Source organism: Parasteatoda tepidariorum, chromosome 3 (genome assembly GCF_043381705.1).
Source record: "Parasteatoda tepidariorum isolate YZ-2023 chromosome 3, CAS_Ptep_4.0, whole genome shotgun sequence".
Classification (NCBI taxonomy): domain Eukaryota; kingdom Metazoa; phylum Arthropoda; class Arachnida; order Araneae; family Theridiidae; genus Parasteatoda; species Parasteatoda tepidariorum.
In genome coordinates this window covers 43,041,886-43,054,494 of record NC_092206.1, presented here as the reverse complement: position 1 = coordinate 43,054,494, position 12,609 = coordinate 43,041,886, and positions in this window count along the sequence as shown.

The window sequence follows — 12,609 nt, the reverse complement described above, 5'->3', positions numbered from 1 at the left end:
CAATTATATATATCACTATTTGAAAAATAATAACTAACGTAGTAAAAAATTACAAATGAATTATCTTATCTATAATTTGATATATGAGTGTCTATCATGCACCCTTAGACAAATGAGAAGCAATAAAAAAATTCTGTTAAGTAAGCTTAACCTAATTAAAATAAGATCTTCTTACATTTAATAAATCCACGAGTAAATATATGAATGCAACTTTATTCTAAAGTATCAAATGCAAAACTGTTTCGTAGCTACTTTAATTATGACACCAATTGTTGGGTATGATGACAACAGTATTGTTAGCATTTTAAACATTTAAATATCTAAATTACAGTTGTTTAACCTAATTATAGTGCCAGATGGTTCATATTTAAGGATAATTATAGTCATTTTAATGAGCAGGAACTGCATAATGAGATCAAGTCAACTTTGCTTGATAAATTTTGAGGTTAGAAGCATTTATGGGGGATAAAATTAAGTCTAAGCATTAAAAGTTAGGTTATTGTTAAGGTATACTGAAGGAAATAATATGTGTACCCCAATCAGAAGTTTAGATTAATGACAGTAAAGAATTAAAATGTAATTGTATGTAAAACATATAATAACATTGGTAAGAAATATTATTTAAAGTTTTGTTCATGTAATTACATTTTATATATAATATGGTAACAAGTTATGTAAGTTATTGTAATATTTATAGCTCAATTGCTCACACACTGTAAAAACTGTTGGGTGTTACAAAGGCAGAGATGAATTTGGAGTTGAAAAACTCCAAAGTTTTGTGAACCAAGTTATTTCATTTTCACGTTACACCAAATCGAAAGTTCACATATACTTTAAAGTTAGTATTTAAATTTAAACTAAAATAAAAGAGAATACGTAAACCAATTTTGACGTACGTTTAAAAATAAAAAAGTTCATTGAGTTCAATTCAGAAATCCGTGGTTAAAAATCTTCTAATATTTAATTAAGAGTTTTTTAATAAAATTTTCTTTTAATAAATGTTAATAATTTTTTTAAAACTCAACAAAATTAAAATTAAACTTTATAAATTACAAACATTGAATTATTCAGTACATTATTATTACTTTGCGCATATCCAGTTTCGAACCAATTCATGGTGAATAACAAATCAAATGCGGTTTTGTACGTCAGTAAGAGAGAGCCATAAAATGCATTCCACTATTGTTTATTTGCGCTTTTACTTTCATATTTTGTAATATATATTTATTATTATTATAATATATATTTTGTAATTTACTTTCATATGTGTTTTTTCATATTTGACAAACCTGTTGCTAAAATCGTTTAAATCTTTTTTTACCGGTAAGTGGAAGTACATTTGACTTTGAATATATATATATATATATATATATTTTTTTTTGTGTTGCATTGTGTTTAGGTCCTCTTATTTAATTTTCTGAATTGTCATTTAGTCAAACTTTGATCTCAATTCTAAGTGTCATAATTTTATGTTTACTGCAATAGTTCTAAGACTTTTTTATTAATTTATATTTTAATGCTTTCATGAACTGCAATGAAAAATATTTTATGTTGAATGATAAAAATAAAAAAACTGTTCTGCATAAAAATCAACAAAACAGTAAACATATTCAGTAGATGGCATACAGCAGTATAATTGGGTGACATACAGCTTTGTTAATGCTATAAACCTCCTCAGTGAAGAGTCATAATTATTATTTTATGTCCTAATTGTTATCAGGGTCATAATTATTATTTTGTGTCTCATTACTGAGAAGTTTATTTAAAGTATTAATCGGTTTTATGTCATTTTTTTAAATTTTTATTTATTATGATGCATTCAATGGTTTCTTATTGATAATAACAGCTGGCTACCCATCCACCTGCTATTTTGTGGTCTGATTTTGATTACATATTGGAATACTGCTTTCAAGTTGTTAAAAGGAAAATGCAGTCGTCAGATAATTTTGATATTCATATGTTTCCTACAATGAATGCTGTTTCTTAATGCATCTAACTAAATTTAAAAACAGTGAATAATACTACAACTGCTTATTAATATATCAATAAGTATAACACACAAATTATCTAAATATTACTGACAATTTTGAAACTCTGATAAAAATGATATGATGTATGAAATGGATATGCACAATTTGNATCTATATATATAAAAGAAAGTCGTGTTAGTTACTTCACTTATAACTCAAGAACGGCTGAACCGATTTAGCTGAAAATTGGCAGGGAGGTAGTTTAGAGCCAGGAGAAGGACATAGGATACTTTTTATCCCGTGCGATAAACCGTTCCAGCGATATCAGTGAAAGTCGAAATGGAATTTTCTGATTGGTTAAAAGCTAGCCATTGTTTTAAATTTTGCTATAAACGATTCAATTTTCAAATATCTTGAAGATAACAACAGTGATATTTTCTATCTTATAACTCTATTCATTTAGAAAAGTAAATTAAAGTAAATTGCATATACTTTAATTTTTAATTCGCGCTTTTCTTTATGTCAGGTGAGCACAAGCAAGTAAAATCAACGAGAATAGATTTCTTAATTGTTGGTCGTATCACGGATTCAGTACTGTGAAAATTGTTTAATAAATATAAATATATATAAATCTCATGTCACAGTTTTAGTGTTTATACTCCTCCGACATGGCTTCACCGATTTTGATGGCATTTTATATGTATATTCAGTGTAAGTCTGAGAATAGGTTTATAACTAATTTTTTAAAAATTTCTTTGGACAAATTTTTTTTGTTATTTTTTTTTATTATTTTGTGGCATTAAAAAATATATTCAGTCCTTAATTTTCACCCTCCTACCACCAAACCCTACTTTTTAATAAGCATTTTATATTTTTTAACCCCGGTCGATAGCTGATCAATTAACACTTGATCAACTATCTCAGCAAGGGAAAAGTTGCATCTCCTGTTATTTTGCTTCGTAATTTGAACCCACCACGGCTGCGCAACGGCGTACGATTAGTCGTTAAAAAATTAATGAACAGCGTTATCGAAGTCATTATTTTAAATGGGTGAAAGTATATTACTTCCACGAATCCCTATTACACCCACAGATGTGCCAATTCAATTTAAACGCATTCAGTTCCTCATTAGATTTGCATTTGCAATGACTATGAATAAATTTCAAGGCCAAGCAATGTTTGTTTGTGGCTTTAATTTGAGCACACCATGCTTTTCACACGGACAATTATACATGGCATGCTCTCGAGTGGGCAAACCATCCAGTTTATTTGTGTTAGCTAAAGATGGAATGTCAAAAAATATTGTACACTACATTGCACTAAGACAGTGTTTCCCAAACTTATGACTTTTGTGTACCCTTTTAAAATTTTTCGCAACGCCGTGTACCACAAATAAAAAAATGAAAGTAAATTTTTTACTATAAAAAAATTGCACATAAGTTAAAAATTGAAACTGGCTGTTGACACCACTAATCATTAACTGTTAACTCTACAAAAAATAGCCAATAGAAAAATACGTAATAGTAAATTTTCGCTGCTAGCTTTGTTTTTAAATAAATTCTTTTTAAATTTTTCGTTTGTTGTAAGATATTTCGCATAAGAACGCGTACTCCCGCTAAACTGCTCCCGTACCCCTGGGGGTACGCGTACCACACTTTGGGAAATACTGCACTAAGAGATTAATATTGTTGACTAATATTTTCAGAATTCGCTGTATATATAATTTATAAAAAAAAGTTACAATAAATTTAAAAAAATATTATTTGGTGTGTTGTTATCTTCACATTCCGTCATCGTTCACAGCGCTCCATGTCTCTTCCACTCATATACCACATATGCACACACTTACAATAAATAAGATATATTTCCATATTCTAGAAATAATTCATATGGCAAAACAACGCTTGCCGGGTCAGCTAGTATATATACATATATTGAACGCATCATAGTCCGCTACAATGCTAATCTTAAAGAACTAACCAAGACACTATTCATATTATTTCATATAAATAATATAATTAATATATTTTAAATTTCCTAATCATATAACTAATATATAAAAGTAATTATTAGTAGTCTAAATACGAAAGCTTTGATCTCTATATTTGACTTAAAATATATATTTATTTATGCTTCTTCAGATTATTATATAAAAGTAATTATTAGTAACTCAAATACAAAAGATGTGATCTCTATATTTAAATTAAACTATATACTTTACTCTTTATTCCATAGCCGAATACACCAGGAACTAACCAAATTATTATTCATGGTATTTCATATAATTGCGAACATGTTGATAAGGCACTCAAAATATCAAAGACAGTTCTAATAAAACCGTATTAAACAGGTAATTATTAGTAGTTTAATTACGGAAGCTTTGATCTTTAATTAGTGCTTTATTTAACCACTTCCATTGTTGTTTGTAATTAGAAAGCATTGCACATCTCGAGCGCGTTGACATAGACACACGTTATAGTGCCATAGGGAGTTTCTATATGTATGAAACCAGACTTAAGATCTATATCGCTATATTAAATTCACTGATACCTAGAAAATAATTAATGGTTATGCATCTGCTGAGAACTATTAAATTCATTTCAACTTAAGATGGAGATTACAGTAAGGCGTTAATTCGTGGCATGACCTGTTCAATTAATATAGCTATTCCGCTTATCGCTTAGACAAAAAACAGGTAAACATTCATTTGCATTGTCAATAAACATTTAAAAACTTTAAGCATTTATAAAAGTTTTTTTCGTGTTATTGTATGATTATTTTAATGAAATTGCACAATAATTTGTAAGTCATTTATCCTTAAGATTTTATTGAATTGTATAGAGAGTATTAAATTCCATAACTTGAAATTACATCACTGCAATATGAAAGATAATGCAAACCTACATATACACCGAGAAAAGAAAATGTGGTCAAAACTAGCGAAAGGTCAAAATTTACCGATTTTTTTCGCTGTATAGGAGCACCATAAAGCTCGATGATTTTTATCGACGAGCGAGCTTTAGTAATAATTTTGATAAAATTAACAATAAAATATTGTTTTATAGTGTGCAATAAAATTTTGTAAATGTAGTGTTATAACACGCATTAATATTACCAACAAAACAACTATAAACAGGGAAACAACAATCAGGTATAGACGCTTGTCATTCTAGATTAAAGTTTCAGTTTCCTAGTTTGACATTTCGCTTTAGTTTATAAGCTCCATAAAGTCAAGTTCAAAGTCACTGTTCAACTTATTTTCTTTTTTTATTGAATAAGACAGTTGTAGGAATTTATAAGCTTTTGAAAATTTACTACTGAAAGGATGTTTTTATTTTCTATATTTTACTAACATGACAATTAATTTTCAAGTGCAGTTTTTTGGCCATGAAATATTTTATCCTACTTAACTTGGCTTTTCATATTGACACTAGTTTCATTGTCATGTACCTGGAAAAGAAATGCTACTTTTTCTTTCAAAGAGTCAGGAAAAATTTGTTTTAAAAATTCGAATTTTGTTTTTTAAAAAAAAAGAAATCTTTGTACCTCATCAAAAAAATATTTTATATTATCATAAGTAATAAATTGATAAGTAAAACTTATGATATAATTTAAATAAGCAAATATAGCCTTACTTTCTTAAATAAAATTGGAAGGAAGTTCATGCTATCTTTGATTTTAATCTATCATTAATTTTAATAGATTTTGAAACTTAATGTAGCTCTATACTGCAAAAAAATTTGGCGTATAGTTGAGACTATTTCTGGTGTTGAGTTAAACTAAGCATATTTTAAACATAGAATTGTAGGGTTAAACATAGAATTGTAGGGTAAACATAGAGTTAATAAAACATATTACTGTAAAAGCGCTTGGTTTTTAAACAAAAGGCTTTTGAAATAAAGACATAAATTGATTCTAATGAGCATGAAAATAGGTGTTAACACTAAACAAACAAACAAAAAATAAATAAATAAATAAATGGAACTATAACAGGGAAAAAGTAAATAAAAATGTGACTACCTGTACTGTAAAAAATTTCAGTTTATCTCAACACCGAAAATGGTGGCAATTTTACACTAAATCTTTTTACAGTGTATAGCTACAGTAATGATGTATTGTCAGCAGTGTGTTGAAATTAAGTATTAAAATAATTTTTATTTAAATTATTAAAAATATGTTTCATTTAAAATTGTTTATTAGTAAATAAGATACTTTTTTATATTTCTGATGAATTTTTTTAGAAATAAATTTTCAATAGTTCTAAGATTTGCAATATAGCTTTGATATTTGAAAAAAAAGGAACACAAACAACTTTAGCAGGATGCGGAATATTCTAACAAAACAGAAGTGGAAGTTAAAATTCTTTCATAAGTCTATTGCCAGTCTGATTAGTTAAATACCCAAGTGAAATCTGTTTCAGTATTTGTTAGACAGAAATATTTATCCACCTAATTCAAAATAGTTGTGCAGGTATTTCGGAAACTTTTCCCACAGATTGTAAACTAAACAGTTTTGCATTATTTCGTATTATTAATATTGAGGTTGTATTAAAATTTCTCGAAGTATGCGTGTTAGGTATACAGAGAGAATGTTCTCCGCTAACAGGTGTATGACTTTTTCACGATTATAAGCTTTGATCGTAATATATTTCAATGAATCACATCAGGGCTAGAGAGTTCTGAATCTACTCTAAAATGAAATTTAGTTTACGTTTGTATAGTTTACAATGAAATAAATATTCACAAATTTACTATGCAAGCAGTTACAGTCAAAACACAAAACGACATATTTACACTTCAGAAAGTTCTTTATATGCTTAATACATGCCATATCATCTGTATTCTCTAAATAACCCATTAAGGATCGGTTAATTTTCAAGAAAACGGTCATAAAAGTGCCTATTTCCTTCATTCCTGAAAATTATACATAAATATGTGTATGAACGATATATATATTCATTTTTAATTCTTGATTTGTTTTTAGCTTGGAATTTTAAGAAAAATAAATTTTCAGGAAAAGCCAACAGTCATGGTTACTATGACTTAGTGTTGGTTTTCCAGCAAGCAAGGAAAATTTTAAAAATATGGGCTCTAAACATTAAAAAAGAATTTTATTAAACTCACGTATAATATACATAAATATTTGTAATTTTTCTAGTGTGATAACTTTCAAAGCATGAGAGGCCAAAGTCACAATCTGGATAGTAGTACCGAGTTTCATTCTTATATCTCTTATTTTTTTCATCTCTTCCAAAATTACCTTAAAAATATCCTGGTACTGCCATCTGGTGTGTAAAATGAGAAATAAAATGTTTTCTGGGCATAAGAAATGATTTATTTTTATTTTCACTGGCGCGTTACTACTGAACACTTCAGCTCGGAAATATCACGGGAGCGAGAAATAGAGGACGAAACCTCACCCCGTCATTTTCACGGGAGCGAGAAGGAAGGGGATAATGTTTCTTTGATGTTATTTTGTCAATATACCATTTTTGCTTAAGTATGAATGAAAATTTTTCTTCATATTTTCTTTGAAACATTTATTTTCTGGCAATGGACTTGACCTTTCTTGGACTCGTATATAACGCCCTAATAATTGCAATAAGGTAACTATAATATATAATAACGCATGGTTCAGACATTCAATTGGACAGAAGTGCATAGCTATGTTCAAAGGAGATGAGTTTTGAATTCAGGTTGAGTTAGTGGCAAATGTAAATTCGTCGATACGTTGCAGAATTATTAGCTGGACTTGGATAGTTACAAGTGTTTTTCTTACATATTTCTATCACAGAGAAATACATAGTTTCCCCTATAATTCTAGAGCATATAAAATGACAACGCGTTTCTTTATGAGAAAAGAATTTTTTTTTAAAAATTATACTTGATTTAAATGATAATTGATTGATTTAAAATGATACTTGTATGAAACGGAATTATATTTTTTATCATAACGCCGATAGTTTACAACTTGTTTATGTAATAATTGTTTTTATTACATATGGCAAAAAAATGCTCTTGATTTTACAAAGGAGATGTGACTCAGGAATACTTTGCTAACGAAAAAGTTGTGAGACTAACATATGTGCGAAACATTTGGAGAAAAGTCTTAAGAATTTGTTTTATAGATGCCGATTCCCTCCGTTCCGTGTCAAATCTGAACGCTATTTTTTCACCCTACAAGCATAGAGTTCCTGGACAAATATGTCCAAGAAATTTCCCAGCCAAGCAGTAAAATTCCAAAGAATAGCATGGAAAAAAAAAAACAATTTTACGATGCAGGTAGGCCTTCTGTTCAGTAAGTTCAGAAAACGGAATAACTCTCATTCAGAGAGTTAGAAATAGCTTCTTTAGTCTAAATTTCAAGTGGAACTATTGATAAGGCAAGTGTAAATCCATAATCCCATATTAAGAACAGTAAATTTATTATCATATTTTATGGATATCAATTTCGGGGCAGATTTAAGTAATGTCATGATGTGGTTTCTGTCCTTTCTGATTTACAGACATATACAGGGCACATTAAGAAAATTGAGGACTCCACAGAAGCCCACAATACGAAATTGATCGCACACTGAGGCAAAAATGTATATTCAAAATTATCAGTATATGGTAAAATTTACCAGGTCTGTGACTCAATGGGAACGGTAATTTATTCCAAAGAGGTTTAGTAATGATTTTGGTAAAATTAACAATAAAATATGATTTTATAATGCATCACAAAGTTTGGTAACTGCGGTAAAATTCGACAATTTCGTCATGATACATTAGAGAGTGGCATAAAAACCATGCTTTAACCATTAATTTGATTTCAGTTTTGCACTTTTTACTAAATGTGTGCTAATAAGAACAATTTTGAAAACCCAAATTTCCTGTAAGCCATTACCATATGAATGAAAAAATTACCAAATGAATGGGCTAAATGTATATTTTGATTTTTATACTGAAATTATGTTTTTTATCTTTTTATTTATTTTTTAAAATCAGGAATGCCATTAATTTTGCCAATTTTTTTCTCCATTCAGCTTCCGGAATACGCCTCTTCCGCGCTCACTTGAAACGATAGTTTTATTTACATAAATTACATTAATTTTAAGCTAACTTTACGTTTTCTTATAATTATTGCCAAATATGTCATTCAGATGCGTCCTGAAATACGAGGGTTGTAAATTAAATAGTGGCAACTTAACCTTTAAACTCACAGAAGGACGGGCATGCGCAAATTAGATATGGGAGCTGTGAGGTGGGGCTGTTGTCGATGTGTAGAGTGCAAAAAAAAGTCGATTAGCTTAGAAGGGTAAATGTTGTGTGGCGTTAAAGTGAGGAGTATCGTTTCCATCGCTCCAAAGCATGTTTTCAAAAGGTGATCAGCGGTCGTGGCTTACAATCGAGGTTGCCCGTGGCAAAAATGCAACAGAATGCTATCGAGGATTAGTGGAAGCCTTTGGAGCAAATGCTTTACCATATAGGACAGTAGCACGATGGATTCAAGCATCTCGTCTTTTTTCGTCATTAAGCCTTTTCACAACATGCTTTAGAGCGATGGAAACGAAACTCCTCACTTTAACGCCACGCAACAACTACCCTTCTAAGCAAATCGACTGTTTTTTGCACTCTACACATCGACAACAGCGCCACCTCACCGCACCCATACCCTATTTACGCATGCGCGACCTTTTGTGAGTTTCAAGGTTAAGTTGCCACTGTTTAATTTACAACCATCGTAGATGTTTATCGTAATTTAATAATTTGGTTATTAACTTGATGAGCTAGATATTGATGGCTTTCCAAAACCATTTTTCTTTTAAAATGATCGATCTTGTTACAAAAGATTCATTACTTTTAAATAAACATGCATGTCTTTTCAAAAATTGAATGTCAATGTATGTTTAGAAAATGTCAGGTCATGTCAATGTATGTTTTGAACTAACTTTGAGCAAACAAGTAGTTTATTGGATTTTATTGCAATGCTGTTGTTGCTCATTTACGTCGCACTAGAGCTGCACAATGGGCTATTGGCGACGGTCTGGGAAACATCCCTGAGGATGATCCGAAGACGTTCCATAACAATTTTGATCCTCTGCGGAGGGGATGGCTCCCCCGCTTCGGTAGCCCGGCGACCAGCGCGCGAAGTCGAGCACTTTACGGTAGAGCAGTTTAACGAGGACCAATACCGCACACCCTCGGTCCCTACGCAGGCTGATCCAAGTGGTCACCCACCCGCACACTGACCGCAGCCAGTGATGCTTGACTTCCGTGATCAGCTGGGAACCGTGTCTTAACGATCAGTCCACTGTGGGACTTATTGCAATGCACTTTGCAACAAATATCTGTCGGTATGTTGGATATTTCATCTAACCGAAGAAACAACATTTTTTTTTCAATTAATCTTTCTTGGTAACATTTCTATTATATTTAATACCCCTATTCCTGAAAAACATAGATCCAATAACAATACAAGAATATTTATAATTTTCTGTGAAGTATTGATCCAGTATGCTTTTCTTCAAATTTACTTTAAAATACTGCCAATAATTTCATCGAATATACATGCGAATATACGTGCTTTTATCAGAGACTTACTACTTAAATTCCCTTAGATAATCATTTCAATTTTAACAGAACTTAATTATTCATGAATCTTGATCTTAAATGTTACTTCAAAGCCTTTGTAAACGCACGTAAAACTTACTCTTAAAGTTGACAGAGTTAGACATCATAGTAAAATCTTTTAAAATGGAGTTTTAACAAGGTGGCTTCAAGTAAGCCTAAGATAATATTTAAGTATCTAACTTGTTTACTTATATTTTATAAACGGAATTTAAGCAACTGAAAGAGAAAACACTATTATAAATTTTAGGTTCATGCTTATTTTCTCATAGTAAACTATACAATACACAGGTTGGAGCAATACATGATTCTGTGTTATTTTAAGTTTGAACTAACATTCAGTTAGCAGTTTGTTTGCTTACTATATTAACCGATAATAAGGTAAACAAATGTTTTTTTGTTTTGTCTATGTTTGATTTCACATCAAACATTCAAATTATCCGTGTGCTTGAAACGGTATGTTCTGAACATTTCATTGTTAAATTCTCATTCTTTATGCACGCCCACAGCATCCTATAACTTCATTTCGCGAAATTTATAATTAAAAAAAAATTGATTACTGAAACTAACAGCTAAAAGTTATTTAATTTTCTGGAATAATTAAGTTTCATTTTATGGAAAAATTATTGCATGCAACTGTTGTAGCTGGTAGTTTGAAACTCAAAAATTGGAAAAGTATATTTTATGAATTCATTTCTGTTCTTAGATGAAACATTTGTAAACACGAATTCAAAAATTAATTTTTCATTATATTAAAGATTTAGCCAGAATTGAAAATAATTCTAGTTTCCTATAAACCCTCTCTTGTAAATGAAAACCTTAACAAACATTTTGTTTCGACTCTCTGACGTTAAACCAGGTAAAATCGTTTCGGCTAACTAATAAAGAAGACTGTAGTATAACATCCAGCTATACTTTACGTTGTAAAACCTAGAAGATTGATGGCCCAGGAATTAAACCATTTGCTTTCATTAAAACATTGCAGATAACCTTGATTTCCATTCCGGTGAAACCAGATTGAATCTTGTATAAACTGGTGTTACCCTTATCACTTACATAGAATAATCCAAGTGGTAAGCGGATCAACGATTAGAGTTTAATTACCATCGGAATTTGCATGGGAGAATTTGGTAGTTCATTTTGTTTCATATAAATACAAATATGTTTAAGGCTGTTTCTCAAACACTTGGTCTTCATATGTAACAATGATTTATAAAGTAATATGTAAAAATTTTTAAGAATTCACATGTAAAAATTTTTAAGAATTAATATGTAAAAATTTTTAAGAATTATTCATCATTGCTTGGTAAACTGCTGTGAAAGAATGATTTTTCAGAATATCACGCTATTTTTTTAAAACTGTTGTGAAATTGCAACAGTAAGTGTTCACTGTTAGATTTGGTTTTGCTTAATTTAGGTTAGCACACTCTGTGCTAATTTTCAAAATGGCGCAGTGCCAATACGAAAAAAAATCACTGTTTTGAAAAATCGAGAAACTTTTTTAATTTAATTTTGTTTTTAATATTTGAAAAGTTACTCCAACTATGTATTGTTTGGGCTCCTAAATTTTGCAAAATGTAATAAGTTTTAATAATTTTCTTAAAGGTTGAAAAATCTAGCCAAATCGGTAATTTTTTTGAGAAGTTCAATATTTTTTTTAAATAATTAAGTTATTAGTATTCTTCAAACATCAGATGAATTTTTAAGGTAAAATAGTAGGGGAGGGTGGGATAAGACTGAGTATATCGATTGAGAGAAAATTAGTTCTGTTTTCTAGAAAACAAACTCTGAATTAAACTTTACTAGTCATGAAAAGTGATCCATATTATGTTCGTGTTGTTATTGATAAATTCACGGTGTCTGTGTGTGTATATATTTGTTTTACTATGTCAACTCTCGAAGGTTCTTTTGTTTTTAAGATATTCTTATTTATTGGTCATCAAAACTATATAAATAATTTTTAGAACCGGTTATTATGCTTCCATTAAAGATTCGTACCATAACAAACAATAAGGATTTATAAAAGTATG